The sequence below is a fragment of the Accipiter gentilis genome, chromosome 7 (genome assembly GCF_929443795.1).
Source record: "Accipiter gentilis chromosome 7, bAccGen1.1, whole genome shotgun sequence".
Lineage (NCBI taxonomy): Eukaryota > Metazoa > Chordata > Aves > Accipitriformes > Accipitridae > Astur > Astur gentilis.
This window is the reverse complement of record NC_064886.1, coordinates 5,547,795-5,563,518: the sequence shown is the minus strand read 5'-3', so window position 1 is coordinate 5,563,518 and position 15,724 is coordinate 5,547,795. Positions and strand designations below refer to the sequence as shown.

At 43.4% G+C, this 15,724-nt stretch overlaps 1 protein-coding gene across 16 annotated transcripts in view; it reads right to left on the bottom strand.

Moving 5' to 3' along the window:
- ADORA2A (adenosine A2a receptor) overlaps window positions 1–15,724 on the bottom strand; it is a 54,236-nt gene that overhangs the window by 1,840 nt on the left and 36,672 nt on the right. For 12 of the 16 annotated variants that reach the window (XR_007506837.1, XR_007506836.1, XR_007506832.1 and 9 more), the window contains one exon: window positions 11,464–13,034. The gene's annotated coding sequence lies outside the window, so the exon portion shown is untranslated. The other 4 variants (XR_007506843.1, XR_007506847.1, XR_007506846.1 and 1 more) reach the window with 3 other exon arrangements.

The following is a 15,724-nucleotide window of genomic DNA, read 5'->3' as shown; positions in this document are numbered from 1 at the left end:
TTAGCGTTTGCAGTTGTTCGGTATTTTGAGTTAAATATTAAGCCTTTTAGGCTAAATAAAAAAAGAATGTCAGGGAGACGGTGTCTAATATTTAACTTGAAACAGAAAGTGTCCAGGGGTAGTCTGGTTTCATCAAGGCATTTTGAGATACGTGATTTTTTTGCTCTAATCCACCCTTTTTAACCCCCAAAATTGCAGCAATGCTCTGTATGCCAAGTGCACCAGGGCAGACATGCTGCTCTGCTGCTTTGTTAGGGGCAGGAACTCTTTGGAGTGACTCCTGAAGAGCAGACTAACTCTTTTAGAAAACTCTTAGACAGCAGTCGGGGGAAATCCTTTAATCTTTGGGGGAAATTTCAAGGTAAGCTAAAAGAGGGAAGATAGTATGTTATAAAGCAAAAAAAAAAAATGGTGAATACTAAGGAGAAGAAAAAAAACAACCCATAATTTGAAAGGAAGGATCTTTTTTAAAGTCTGGATACATAGTACATTGTGTAAGTACTTGCCCTGTACTCATCAGTGTAGCATCTCCCTGTTCATGACCAAGAGCCTAAAAACTTGTTCTTAGGAATTATTTTACTTTCCCAAATGTATTTCTGAAGGGTAGTAGTAAGCAGTGACTCTTACTTACATGGCATTTTTCATCTGATAATCCTAATTTGCTTTAATTGCCAATTTTAAAGGTACATATCAATAACGTTTTATTCCATTCATGGCTGGCAGATCTTTAAACATTGCAGGAAGGGAGATCAATGCAAAAATCAGCTGACAATACAGGAGGGAAATTAGGACACCATGTAAGTTCATTTCCATATCAGCATACCCAGGATGTCAACAGATAAAGCATTTCTGGAGGATTCGTAGAAACAAACAGAAGGGCCTGGGTTTCTCTGGGAACTGTTCTTTTATGCCTGGACTGCAAATTAAAGGGAAAAACAGCAGGTCTATTTTGTATCCAGCTCCTGAAGAAGGTCACATAACTGAACTTTTCTCTTCAAGCTTCTATTCTTAGTGTGAACTTTCACTGACTTCTCTATTGGTGCCTTGTTTGTAATTTAGTAAATTGTACTACATGTAGGAAATGGACTTCACAGCAATAAAACTGAAGCCCCTGAAAAGAATACTCACGAACAGTTGAGACCTGAAAAAACAGTACATTTCCTGTGCACCGTATCAACCATCCTGCAACAACACAGTGAGGTCCAGACTGCGTGAATAGGAAATGACAAGCCTAGAATTACTAATAATGATGAAAGGAGATCGGGCTATTCCATAGGGACTACGTGTATATAAAGGTATAAGTCTAGCCAACACAATAAACCTTCAAAGCACAAAATGTTAATGTTGAGCAGGAAAGTAACCTAATAAAGGAAGATGCCTTCCATATCCCAGACAAAGCGTATTAGAGAGCTTGGATTTAAGTCTGAATATTCCACCTCAGTCATTGCAATTATCTGTCAAGTATGATGCTTGAATCCAGATCCCAGTTCTGGTTTTGACTTCTTCAAACCTCTGTATTTAAACTTCCTCCCAGTTCCGCATTACCGGGACCAAGTAATTATTTGGGGAAATAGCTGAACCTTTTGGTATGAACCCAGGCTGTAATAACTGGTTTAGAGGAAAATAAGTATCTTATGGAACAAAAGTTCTTTAAAATGAGAGAAAATCCCTACAAAACAGTTCTGAAGTGTGCATGCTTTTCATCTCTATTGCCCTCAGTCAGGGTGGTCCAGAAAGTCAGATAGAGAAGTCAGGACCACACAGTGTAATCTGTATAGAAAGCAGTTCTTGTGTGCTTCTGTGTTGAAACCCTGTGTTGCACAGATACCATCTCAGAACTGGTTTTGATAATACCGGGTTTTGATAATACCGGTCCACACACTCTGTGCTGCAACACTGTTCCCAAGAGTTCCTGTAAAACCCCACAATAGCACCCTGGCATTAGTCAGAAGCACTCTGGAGAATGAATTTAAGAGCCAAATATCTAGAGTTCAGGCTAAAATTGGGAAAGACCCAAGAAAAGATTTAAACAAACAAACAAAGTCTTTCCACTGTAACCCAAGATAGGAGGGAAAGCCGAACAGCATCACGTATTAGAGCTGGTAGGCAAGATTGTAGGCAGAATTTCTGTCTTTCCTTGCTAAGTTAGTAGTATGTACATATATTCCCTCTGAAACACCCATCTTCTTACAAACCCTGCTACTACCATACGAATCATGTTTCCAGACACTTTCTTCTCCTATCATTCCTTGAAATGGGTCACACAGAGTTCCCCAGAGCAGCTAAATATATTAATAACTCGTGTCCCTAATGCAGTAACTGTCTCAGATCACCCAGAGGGTCATGCTGCTTGTTACTAACACCTATCAAGGGATTTAGGTGGTCGTGGACCCAGATGTGTCCTGCAAGGCCACACGATATTGATGCTCTGTCTAAGCTTGCTTTCTAGATGCTGCAACACCCTTTCAAACGACCTTCTATGCTGTCCTTTTCCAGTGGCCACCAAATAAAGTACTGAATTGTGCTGCAAAATAGATCACTGAAATACATCTTCACCCTCAAATACAGATTCCCTTGCTTCATAAGAAGATATAAAACAATTATCTTGGAACACACCCGATTCAAAACATTTCAAGTGTAAGAGACAGGCAGTGAAGGGTAATTAGCATAATAAAAGTTGTGAGAGAGGTGACAGGTCTAAAATATAGAGGGAAGATAAAACAGAAGCTTCATGCCACTTAATACAGAGCTGAAAGAAGGAAGACAGTTGATAAACTTCCTTTCTGTTCTGCTTTGGTTTATACATTGAGACAAACGAGCTTTAAGTGTGCTGTGAGGTAGGAAAACCAATATTGTCCATTTTAGTCATTCCTTTGTACCATGACCTCTTACTAATAACACTTAACTTTGGTGGGGTTTTTTGGGTTTGGGTTTTGGGGGGAGTTTTTTGTCTTTACACTGGTTACAAAGAGCTCATTTCCTAATTCTACTTAAATCTTTACAAGTGTTCTTACCAGTTTTAGAAATGGGTCTGTACATAAACTTAAGCCAAAGTGAGGTTGAGGATTTTGATATGGATGGAAAATTCTGGTCTGCATTTAGATTCCCTGCCTTTCCCGTGGGCTTTGCAAAAGCCACAGGTACAATCACCTATAGAGTAGTTGAGCCAAATTATAAACCTCATACAGTTGGCTTTTCTCATCTGCTTTTGGGCTTCCTGCCGTTCTGAAGGCTGGGTGAGGGGAAGTGGCTGAAAACTGAGGAAGTTTATTGTTGACAATACATTTTATCAGCTCTCAGGCATGCCTGGGACCAAAGCAGTCCCTAACCAGCCCTAAGTCTGGGGAGTGAAATGTAAGTTTTCAGTCACCTTCCCCTCCCTCCTCGCCTCCCTCCCACAGGAAAAGTCCCGCTCACAGTTTTCAAGGAGTTAACATCCCTTTGGAACAGTCCTGTTGTTAGCACTATTGTCTTTCTAGCTATAAATATTGCCCTTGCTTACTTTGACTATATCACACCTGAAAAGGTATCTTTAAACCAGGAAGAGATTCACAACTGACCACTTTTGCCAATTAAAAACTCCATTCTTCCCTGGAATATGGCTATCATCTCCCTGGTGCACAGGAAGTGCATTAAAGAAGTAATAAACACTCATAAAACACATTTAATGATCTAACATTTAAGAGCAGCGTTCTTGTTCGTTACTGTAACTTTCTGCTAAATTACCACCAACAAGATTGCTCATGAGCTCAAAAGGTCAGTGTTATTTTTGCTGTTGAAATCATGGAGTCTGGGAAACAACTGTGTGTAAATTGCTGATAAACTGGAACAAAGACAGAAGAGAAAAACACTGAACATATAAGAATGCAAGTAAACCAGCAGGAAAGGAGGGGAGGGGAAGAATCTCACGGACAGTTTATTAAAAGAACAAAAGAGTAAAATCTGGCGCATTTGTTTTCCACGGGTTCAGGAAGCCTGGTCTTTAAGCACCTACTATAAATAGAGTGTTCTAATCCTTCATCAAAGCAGGTAGTAATCTATACCAAAATGAATGAATTTTAGGAATAATTGGGGAAGAGGAAGATGTCCCTTCCCTCATAGTAGGAGAATGATCTTTTGTTTCAATCCTTGCAGAAATCAGATATTTCAAAGTGTAAAGCTGGAGAGATGAGGCAGAGTCTGGAACATGATGTTTCTATACTGCCAGATTCCTGGCAAGAATATTGTTAGAGAATGGAATTAGCAAACATCTAATTTGGGGTTGAATAACCTGATTTTGAGAAAGATGGCCTTGAATTTATCATGTGGCTAACTTGAAAATCCTCAAGGAGTTCCCCTCTGAGTGGAAGGTTTATGTGAATTCTAGAAACTTTGAAAAAAACATTTGATAGGGTTGATAGGGAAATCATATAGAAAGTAATGGGAACTTACTTGGAATTCTGAAAAGGACAATTTTCAGTCATTTAGCCCTGTATAAACAGTTTGAGTGTAAAGTAATCCCAAAATGCTACCTCAGAGCCATCCAAGTTAGAACAAAATGCAGAATACAGGAACCTTACATTGCCCTTAAGGAATAAAAAAAACAAAACAAAACAAAACAAAAAAGTGACTGAAAAATTATTTCATAGAAAAAAACTGTACATTGTTTCAGGTGAGCTTATTAGATGGCCCAAACCCCATTATTTTCTAGGTGAGACAGCTTTGGTTAACAGCTTGGCCAGTGACAAAGTAGTGTTAAATGATTCAATACACCACTCTGGCTCTCAATTGTATAGGTTTGGGTTTGATGTTATTCAAAGCAACTCAACAAGGAGGTTGAAGAGGTTTGTTTCTACAGCCTGTCCACTGAACTGAATGCCTCATGGGTAACTTTTAGGATAGGCACTGAATATTTTCAGGCAGGTCAAAGCTTGCACACAGCAGTCAATAACAGGTTACATTAACCTTTAGTTTCACACGGCAGCACAAAAGGAATAACAACATCCACTAACAGTCAACATCTTGCATTTCTAGGAAGGCATTCAAGCTGTGAACCAAGAAATTATAATAAGCCCTGTCTCTCACAAAGGATGAGGCCCTTCCTACCACTAGGATTATTATAGAAAACCCGTTAGATGTCTACATACAGGCACTGTCAAAAAAGGACCTCCAGTGCAGATTGCATGGACTGGCCCAAAGACAGAACATTCTCCATATTAAAATGCTTCCCTGCTAGTCTCTCACCACAGCTATTCAACTCACAGTTCTCACAAACCAGAAGTAACTTGGGCTGCAGTGTGATTTGGGTGGCAGGGAAGGGAAGAAAAAAGGGAGCATCTGTGGGATCGCTCTGCTGCAACATGATGTGGGAGCACAGTTTTGTGCTAAGAAGTGGGAAAGGGGGCTTCAACCCTTCAGCTGAATTTGTCCGATGAGTTGATGCTTACCCTCAGACACTCAGGAACACACTCTCTCAAGATTTCAGGCCTTCAGGGGTTTTATATGCAGGGACTTACATTGACACCCTGACTGGAAATTTCTGCTTCAGAATAATTTGATCTGCTTTAGAATTTATTTCCGAGTAACATACTCTTATTCCAAAGTGAGAATATCCATACAAGGTGCTTAACCAGAAGTAGTACTTCACTTGAACTGCAGATGCTACTGCAGTCCAAATCAGTTGTCCAATGGAAACTAGCCCTTTTTTTCAGAGAAGTGGGAAGATGACAAAACATGCCATCTTTTAAGGACAGCTCATGGAAGGGACACCACGAGGCCTCAATGGCGCATTTGTGTAGTGAAGGACAGTACCTCTGGCTCACAGCAACAGGCAAAATTGGGCAGATGGTTGCAGCTGCACTTGGCAGACAGACGGTAGTAACCTAAGCTTGACACTATAAATGATGGTTATTGAACTAGTGTCTTCATGAAAAGGCTAGATGCTGGCAAAAGGGCATGAGGAAGACAAAACAGAAGTTTAATTAACTTAACAGGAAAGCAAAAATCTCCTAGATAAAAGGAAAAGAGCCATTTCTGAGCCAAGTATTTAAAGGGTTCTCAGACCTTCCCAGGCCAAAGACTGTCTGCGTGTAATGCTGACTTCCTTCCAGCTCTGTCTGTGCCAGAAATAACTCGTCAATGGAGTATATCTCATTAGTGTACCTTTTACCAAAGCCATTCTTGCAAAAGAAAGTGGTACTTGCTGCTGACATGCTGCTGGCAAACGAGGAAGAAGGAAGTTGTGTTTATGAAGAGCATAACACATTCTACTAGCTTTCTGCTTGAGCACATACGAATGCTTGCTACCTTATAATGGCATGAACTGAAGACTTTTAAGAGCGAGAGAGAAAGCGTGTGTGCCAGGGCAAGAGTGGAACTGCAACAGCCAAGGGAAGAAGGGGAGGATTGATTGGCCTCTTCAAGATCTTAGATATCTTCGGCATCTTTCAAAGACTCACTAGCAGTTTACGTCACTGATACTCTTTTGTGTCATGTTGATCCTAGCCACAGCAGAGTGAACCTGGAGTCATCTATTATGGTGGTCACACAATGTACTGAAATCTGGCCAGTTGGATTGTAAGCACATGGATTGTATGTTGCCTGAAGACACAACTTTTGATTTGAGTGAGACACTGAAAGAATCGTATTACCCATATGGTTATGCATTCATCCACCAACTGGCTATGGTTTGCCTGACATGGTCCAGCTCAGAATCTGAGCTTTAATTTAGAAAGAAAAGTACATATCTATCTTTCACAGTTTCAAAGAAAATAATTCACATGTGAATAGAGTGGTGCAGCTGAAATGGCATCTGCTGAGGTCCACAGAGAGCCTGAAATCAAAGCTCTGAAAAGAGTAATTACCTTCCACCCAGGTATCTCACTGGGCTCCAAACCATGAAGACTGGCTTTATGAAGGAAAAAAAGACAGAAATAAAAAAGTCTGTGTTAACCATTTCATTGCTGGACAGCAGTCTATGGAGACTGGAATTTAAACTAGTTGGACAGAGATGAAAAGATGAGATGTATTGGAAACACAAAAGGAGCAGAAAGAAGGAAGGGAAGAAACTGTGGACGACCTACTGGTGGAGATAATTTTCCTGCTGAACAATAGTTACCGTACCAACAATTTCTGAGGAAATTTCTAACAGTAACTGTAGGAAGGTTTTTCTGTTTGGTTTGGGGAATTTTTCTTTTTACCAGCTAGACTCCATACTGAACCTTTGGTCCAACCTCACAGTGCAGAGATCTGTGGGTCTAGAGGAGAATACAGTACTAAAATTTATAGCCCCAACTGTCATTAAGGATGGAATGTAGTCATTTCCAGGAATGAGCAAGACACTCCTCCCACAGCCAAAGAGAGAGGCTTTTATCTTTTTTCTTTTACACACAAGGCACCCTCCTGCCCCTCCACTGCACTGCATGCATATAGCCATTTCCTGAAACATTTCAAATTTGTTTTCCTTAGGTTATTTGTGTCTACAGCCACCAGCTGGTCTGTGTCAAAGCCGATATGTTCAACATACTATTCCATTATCCTATTAGGTTGAACATGTCCTTCCTCCCACGAGAGCTGTTAAGATATCAGTCTTACAGAAAAGAGACAGCTTTAGTCCCACTGTCACCTCCTTTCTCCTTCGGAGTAACACACTATGCTCAGTGATGGCATATAGCTAACTTTATAGCCTATCTTGATACTTTGCGTTCATACATGCAAGAAATGATACCTGGCCATTTAATATCCAGCTCTGTCACTGAACAAGCCACACACATGTATCAAGTGGGGGGGGGGGGAAAAGCTGAAGGCTTGAAAGAGACAGTGCCTGATGCTTTCATTTTTCAGATGACAATTTCCTGTATTGTATTATAGGACTCTACAATTAGAAATGATCACTTCTTCTCCTCCATCAAGATATCAGTCATATTTCCAAAACTGCTCTCTTGATCTTAAAAAGTCTTGGAAAACATCTCTGATTCAGGTCAACGACATTTAATCTGAGCAAATGGTCACCTTTGGTTTTCCTCTGCAGGCTCCTCATGCCCCTGGGAATGGGAGAGCAGAAATTCCTGGCTGGTTTCCATGACCCCAAGGACTGAACATTCCTTGCTTGAGGAGCCTTCCCAACCCCTGCAGCAACTACAACTAAGGCAGCTTGTGTCAACAAAGATTATTCAAAAGATGCCATTTAAAGTTGGTAGGGGTAGAAGGCAATGCGAGAGGGGAGGCAAAGTGGGGGCACCACTGGTAGGGATGGAGGCAGCCAACACATAAACGAGTCTACATCAAAGATATGTAGGACCTCCTGGGGGAATACTTAACAGAATCACTAGCAACAATACAAGCGCTAGCTATTGCTTTTCTCTGAGAAGCAACTCTGGGTGAGAAAGACCCTGAACAAGGGACCCTTCTTTTTACACACCAGAAAGAAATGTTTTTGGAAACAATGCATAGCCGCCTTCGTTGGCATGCCTCAAGATTTCCACTTACCTCACACCCTATATTTTCACAGGATCTCAGACATAACTGGTGAGGGAACAAACATCCCCAGAGTCACATGAACAGGAGGGAAACGTAACACACGCTCCCTGGACAGATCATCTGCAAGACATGGTCCACCCACAGATGTAAGGAAGGGGAGCATAGGGAATAAGTGAGTGTGGCAGGGGTGTGCAATGGATAACTGGGCCATGCGGGGATAAAGAGCTGGGATAGCACGTTGTCCCATAAACTGCTAGCCCAGAGCTTCCTTACCAAATCAAATCTCTAACTGATCAGACAGACTATTCACAGCACTTGGTGACAATAAAGGAGCTTTTTTTTTTCCTTTATCAGTGGTAGCAGAAAAAAAGGCACTACTTGGCAAAAGGCAATGCTACAAGACATCTTCCCCCAACACAGGCTCTACTCGATTCTGTCTCCAGAGCAAAATGGAGCCTGAAAAACTTTCATATCCATGTTTTACTACCTGCTTACTCACCTTTTAAATCTTTTGTTCCACAAAAGGAAGCAGTCACGAGCATGTCACTCACAAACATGTTGATGCTCAGTTCAGTTCCTCCCGGTCCCAGCATAATGACAACCACCAGCATCAGCTCAGTTCCAGGAACTGAATAAAATAAAATAACTTTTTAAAGCCTCCATCAAGCCAGGCTGTGCCCGGGGAAGCCCCTCTAGCACAGCCTCCTCCTGTGCTAATCAGAAAAATAAGTGAAGAGCACATATATGCTTACCTACTCACTCATTTTCCCCTCCTCCCCTGACTCAGCAGAGCATTATCAGGCATTTCAAACAGAGGTGAAGACGCGTGGGTAGGGTCCATATGGCTCCTTCAAGAGGCACAAAAATTCATAATTGTCCCAGGAAGACAGCATTCATCTCTCTTACTGCTGCACCCCCTCCAGCTGTCAATTTTTTTATGATCCTGTAACACAAGGGCTGTACATTCTCCCCAGAGAGGTGGGCAGTGGTAGGTGAAATTAACAGGCATGCACCTAAAACACAGAAAGTTAATGAATAAACTGGTACTAGGGCAGAATGGTAAGGGTTAATATCAGTAGTTCCCATTGAGAGTGGCCGGTGGATTACTATTTACATGATGGCAGCAGAGGGGCTTTTAGAGATGTTTATGCTGAGAAGCAGTCACTGCGAGTAGCGGTTTCCAGCAGAGGAGAGCAGCAGTGGTACTGGTATTGTGGGATGGGACAGTTGGGGGATGCCAGAGCATCTCTTACATGTGCTGTGACTCAGACCATACCCAGCCTCTTTTCAAATATGCAGGGGTACCATTTTTCACTTCCTTCCTCACTGGATTGCTTTTGTCACCATAAATGCAGATGTTCAGGCTTTGGGAGGGAAGAAGCAATTACACCAAAGGGATGCTCAGCACTGCAGAACTACATCAGGTTAGGCTGTGCTCCTGAAGAATTGCAACACTTATGAGATTCACTTGGACCTTGCATTCAGTGTACAAAAATATGATACACTATCACATCTGCTAGTCCATGCTTCTCTGTTCATGTTATGTGCTTAATTTCATGTTAACTATTACAGGTCTTCAAAGCTTCCTTCCAATATAGTGTAAATTTCCACCGTAAGCAAGCCCTCGTTAGAAACAACTACCAAACTACCTGGGAAGCTTTGTGTACACAAAGCTGTAGGTTTTGGTGTGGAAGTTCTCCCCAAGGCTAGAAGCAAAATCTTAGTAGAAGGATTCCTCACTTCTTACAGGTACAAAGAACCATTCTCTAGTCACGTTGGATCACAAGATCTTGAATTACCAGTCCTAGAAGAATGCTTACTTACAACAGAGTGATTTAGCAGAGTGATGGAATAAAAAGGTGAGAGAACCAGTAGCAGAAAAATACCCTTCGACTGACCACAGTTTCAAAATGTTAGCGCCCAAACCCTGGAGCCACAGACTACTGGATGGAGGCTGGGAGCAGCAATAGGAGTTGCCTGCAAATGGTATTCATAATGATTGTGCAATTTAACCCAGCTATCATGAAGATGGATGGACGTAGCATGCACATGTATTGCTGCCTGCACCAAACAATGGCTGAAATTGGGCAGAGGGAAAGATGACATAGTGCAATTTGCAAATAATTAGTATGCCTGTGGCCTTTCTTCACCTTTCCATCTCCTTATGCATTACGCAAAATATTCATGTCCCAGGCAATAAACCCTCCCAGTTCAGATCCCCGCATCCCACTCTTTTCTCCTGCCTCTGATTTGCCAGTGATTCAGCTTCCCTTGCCCGTGTATGCTTGACCTATAAGTATGTTCTCCCTTACCTTCATACACTCAGACAAAACTTCTACAAATGACTACCATTTTGTCTCAGCTGCCTGCGTAAAATTCCCAGCTTCCACATGGTCTGAATGAACTCAGACACATGATCGAATTGGTGCTTGTTTTTTCTGTTACTCCTTTGTCTTATTTCTATGTCTAATTTTTTTACACTGTATTCTTTTTTAGCTTGTTCAATGTAGAGAGCTGCTAGCAAAGCAAGGGCCAAACTTAACAGCAAAAGAAATATTTAAGAAGATAATTTCCATTCTTAAATGCAGAGAGCTCAATTTAACCCACAGAAAAAGTCTCTTTGATAGCTCAGCATCAACCAGACACAGGAAGCACCGAGACAGTTATTCTTGGGCCTTTACAGAGAACTGGAACACAGTGTTTTCCATTCATGCTATGGACTGTTCTACCACATCACCTCACTGTCTGATCCTTGACAAAAAACAGAGGAAAGCATTGAAAACTATCTAATGGCCGGCCTCTCGGGATGACTTACCTTGTTTAACAATGAGCCTTTTGGGTTTATTGAGTCTCCGCATCTTGTGCGTGCTGGGACATGTTAGCAGTTTAACTGAGGTGAAGAAAAATAGCACTTTTATGAGTTGCCAGGCCAGTGAACAGTCAGAGCGAGAAAGTCTTGTTGCTCCTGACCAGAGTTGCTCACCCTTCAGGGGCACCTAACTGAAATACCATAACAAAGGATCAATTATGTTACAGCTGAGAAACACAGGAATGTCATCCTGAGCACAATTCCAGAATGTGGTCTGCAGAGAGAGAGCTGGGAGGGGGGAAACAAGAAATCAAGCAAACAAAGGGGAAGACCTTCCAAAAGAAAAAGGAGGCCTCATAAACATGAAGTGAGAAGCCATACTGACCTGTCCAAGGCAAAGAGAAAAGCTGCCACCAGCTTGCTGCAAGTACTCTGGCAAGGCACTGTCCAGTTCAACTAGCCAGAACAAATAAGGACCTGGGCTAATAACCTTAATAAGCCAAACATTCAGGAAAATTTAGAGGCACTTTTGCTCTTAAGTTGCTTAACTGCTCTTAAAAATCCTTTGTGATTGCCCCATTCCAACCTGACTTCTTAGCAACTCCCTAAGGGCCTTAGTCTTGATGCTGAGTCAGGTAGTGTCATCCTGGTGAGGAGTATCTTGGTGAAGACAATGGAGTCTCCATCATTGTCTCGTTTAAGAGTGGGGAAACCTGCCTGAAGTAAATGACCAGAAAAGTCTACAGAACAAGCTGCTTTACAGACCTGAGCTTTCTACCCAAAATTGAACAGGATTTAATTTCCTCTGGCCTCCACAGGATGACACAGCACAGGTGTTACCTAATCAGCGTAGTGATGATGATCTTGTGTGAGTGTCTCCCAGCCTAGTCCATCCTCTGCTGAATTCCAAAACTGCAGCATCCATCCCTTCTCAATGGTATATTACACTGGGTCCAAACCTGAATTCACGTTCACACACAGGCTGTGCCCACAGAAGCCAGAAGACCTACTCACAGGGTCCTGTGAGATGCACTGGGCTTTGCATATTAACAGCAATAACTGTATTTGATATGGGTCTTTTGCAGAGTCATCTATAGGCTGAAGAGCTTCCAATGTCATCTCCACCCTGGCAAAACATTTGATGTGAGTGGGGACCGAATTAGTTGGGAACCTGAAAGCCCACAGACAGCAGAGGGAGCCCTCACTGCTCCCTGTCCTCCAGCTCAGGCATCCTGTCCGAGTTTAAAAATAAAAATAAAAATGACCCTCAGTGGTCATCAGGAAAAATGGAGGTACAACTATACACACGCTGCACTTGCGGTACAAGTGCTGCTGAACTATTACACCAAGTTAGATGCCCAAATCTGGGGCTTATGAAGGGCTGTGTTTTGGAGATTGTTTCCCCTGCTGCACAGCCTGGCCATTAACCAAGCGCATCAGGCACAAAACACAGCAATCAAAACACACATTTAGTCCAGATTCTGGTTTGTATCTAGAGTTTCACTGGGCACGTGGAGATGGAAGCGAGGTCTGGACTGGACTGCTGGAGCCACCAGTTTTGGTCCCCTCTTTTCTGCTGTGCTGCTGGAAATCCCCAGGAAGGCCCCCTCCACCTCTGCACCATGACAGCCACCAACTGTTGAAGGTGGGGGCAACACTGAGTTCCCCATGAAGCGCAGAGACTTCTCGTGGCAGTCGCTAGAGACGTGACGGCCATTTTTTGAGCTGAATCCCATCAAGTTAGTGGGTGAAACATTTCTGTAAGGAGCTAAAGAAAACAGTCAGGGGTGAAATGTCAAGTTTACGCCATTGAAATGCAAGGCAGATGCTTCCTAGTCTGCTTACTGGCACATTACCAGTGGTTTGTTGTCTGCAGTTCTGACAACCCAGGGTTTCTAGATCTGTGAGGAAAAACCCAAGTCCCCAGGCTCCAGAAGTTACCTTTCCCACACCATGTGCTTCCCAAGTTAGGGGAACAGCAATTGCCTCTACTCTGCAAATCCAACTTGCTCAGAAAAAAACAAGCCCTTTAGACAGCTCTTTTCTGCTCCCAAAGCAAGCAGAAGGAAATGCTGTAAATAAGTGGAAAGGCTCGGTGCTGCCACTATTTCCTGACTCACAGCACCAAACGAGAGTACAGGGGTCTGTGATCAAGGAGAATGTTCCCAACGAGAAACCATCATAGAAGGAGTGAGGCTGGAGGCCTTCCCTCCACTTGAACAGCAGTGCTGTCTCCTCCCTTGGCTAAAACAAACAGCATATGTAAAGCAAAAGTGCATGTCCTGATGATTTAAGTTGTGGTAGAACCTGGAAATCTAGGATTCTTCGCTCCCTCTTCCCTTCTTGCTCCTATATGGCTCCCTGGAAGAAATAGCAGGGAATCAGCTAGTATATCCTGGGATGCCAGTGCAGAGAGATATGGCCAGCCTCAGTGCCTCTCCCTCACACAACACAGCATGCAGCTTTTCAGGAAGCAGGAGAACATAGGGCAGAGTGGAAGAAACTAGCAAAGAAACAAAAAGCAAAAATGAAAAAAGCAGCAGAACAGATGCACAAAATGAAATGGAAAAAATACCCCAAAAACTGAGGAGGAGAGGAAGAGTGCAGCCACCTTCAAAACAAAGCCGAGGTAGAAGCTGGGGAGACAGGGAGTGTAAACAGACACAACGCACTCGGAATTTACAGGAACAAAAGGGTTTTCTTCTACTCCTCCCATGATCTCTGCCAGCAGTCCTGCCCTGTTCCCCCCACCCACCCATGCAAAGTCACCTTCAATTACCTTACCTCAGGAACATTCATTACAGGAAGATGCCCTGAGTGTATCAAATTAGTGCCTTACGAAAGCCCATTCAGGAAACATCTACGTGATCCTTATTCAGTTAACATGAGGGGATGGAGCGGGGATGCCAACTGAGAAGGGGGTTTTATGCAAACAGGTCTCAGGACTGATGGGCTGGCAGTGCTCTGCAGGCGCCATGCAGAGGAACCACATCCTGCCTGCTCTGAGTACTGATGCAGCCTCGCAATTGCTTTTGTGCACCAAACCCATTGTATTTTAGGGTTGAAAAATTTCTAAGCCTAGATGGAAAGTGCTGGGATGAACAACTGGGCCAGGGGGTATCCACAGGGGACATTCCATTTTCATCTACATAAGAGACCAAGGACAATGAGCCTCGGATGCCTTTGAAGGGTGTTTTAACTTCAGACCTTTGGTATGAACTTACGGCATTGGAACAAGCAGCCAAGTCACTTGGAGCAACAGCAAAGATCATAGCACTCCAAAATGTTCCCCCTGTAGCTGGGGTTGGGAAAAGGTGAGATTTCCATGTGCAACACACAGAGGTCTTGACTGCTGCAATATCTACTAATCAACTAGTTGAAACTGCCCATGACACACTGGTGCATGTCTGCAGCACATTTCCTTAGGTGCTGTACAAAGATCTCATCCAGAGGACACAGCCACAGACTATACCCTCTGCCTCTTGAGGCAAAGCATAGCAGAGTTTAGGAACATGGTGTCTCACAGAAATGCCCCATTCTCCTGCTTGTGTTGCCTCAGGGAGATGGGATGTAACACACTGCCAACAGCTGTGAGCAAAGAAGATTGTCCATACGGCAGCTGTAAGGCGAATGGGACTGAAGAGAGATAAATTCCTGTCTCTGACAACAGCTAATGGGCTCCAGGCAGACTGGCAGCTGCAAATCACCCAGTTCTCTGCTCTGCTTCAGCTGACCAGGCACCTCTGGGACTATACTTTGAGCTAGTGAAGAAAAGGGGCAGAACAAGTCTGCTTCGATCTATTTTTATACTGCAGATCCATCTGCTCCCCTCCACAGCTGGCAAGGCCTGGAGCTCAGCTTAGATCCTCCCAACAAAAGCCTCTTTATGAGGCATGGGAATCCCCCACCGCTATCAACACCATTTGGATTGGATTGCCCAGGCAGAGGCTATTTTGGGCACCACAGGTGGCTTCTCCATCTTGCTGCACACAGGGATGAAGCCAGCAGATGCCTTGCCACCGTACTACCCAGCCATGCCATCAGGGATAAACTGAGCAATGTAGAGGCTCTGATAAACCCATGGGATTTAGGGGGCGGGGGGGGTTGAGGGATGGGATGCAAAGATGCCAAGAGGAGGAGTTTGGGGAATGGGTTTCACAGGTAAGACAGAGCAGAGATTCCCTCAACACAGAGACACTCAGAACTGCTTTTGAGACAGAAGAACAACCAGGTGGAGCAGAGCTAACCCGAACTCTCTGCCCTGAGCAAAGCACTAACTCACCCCACACCTAGGCTCAAGATCTTCATTCCACAGACCCTGTGCCCTAGAGAGCAACTCCTCCTCTGTCTGGGCAAAGCAGAAACCTTCTTTTCTCTACTTTTCTCTCCCTCCAGGCAGTAACCCCTTCCTTTGTGTTAAGGTTCAACATCTGCTTGCTCCTGTTAGAGAGAGAGCTC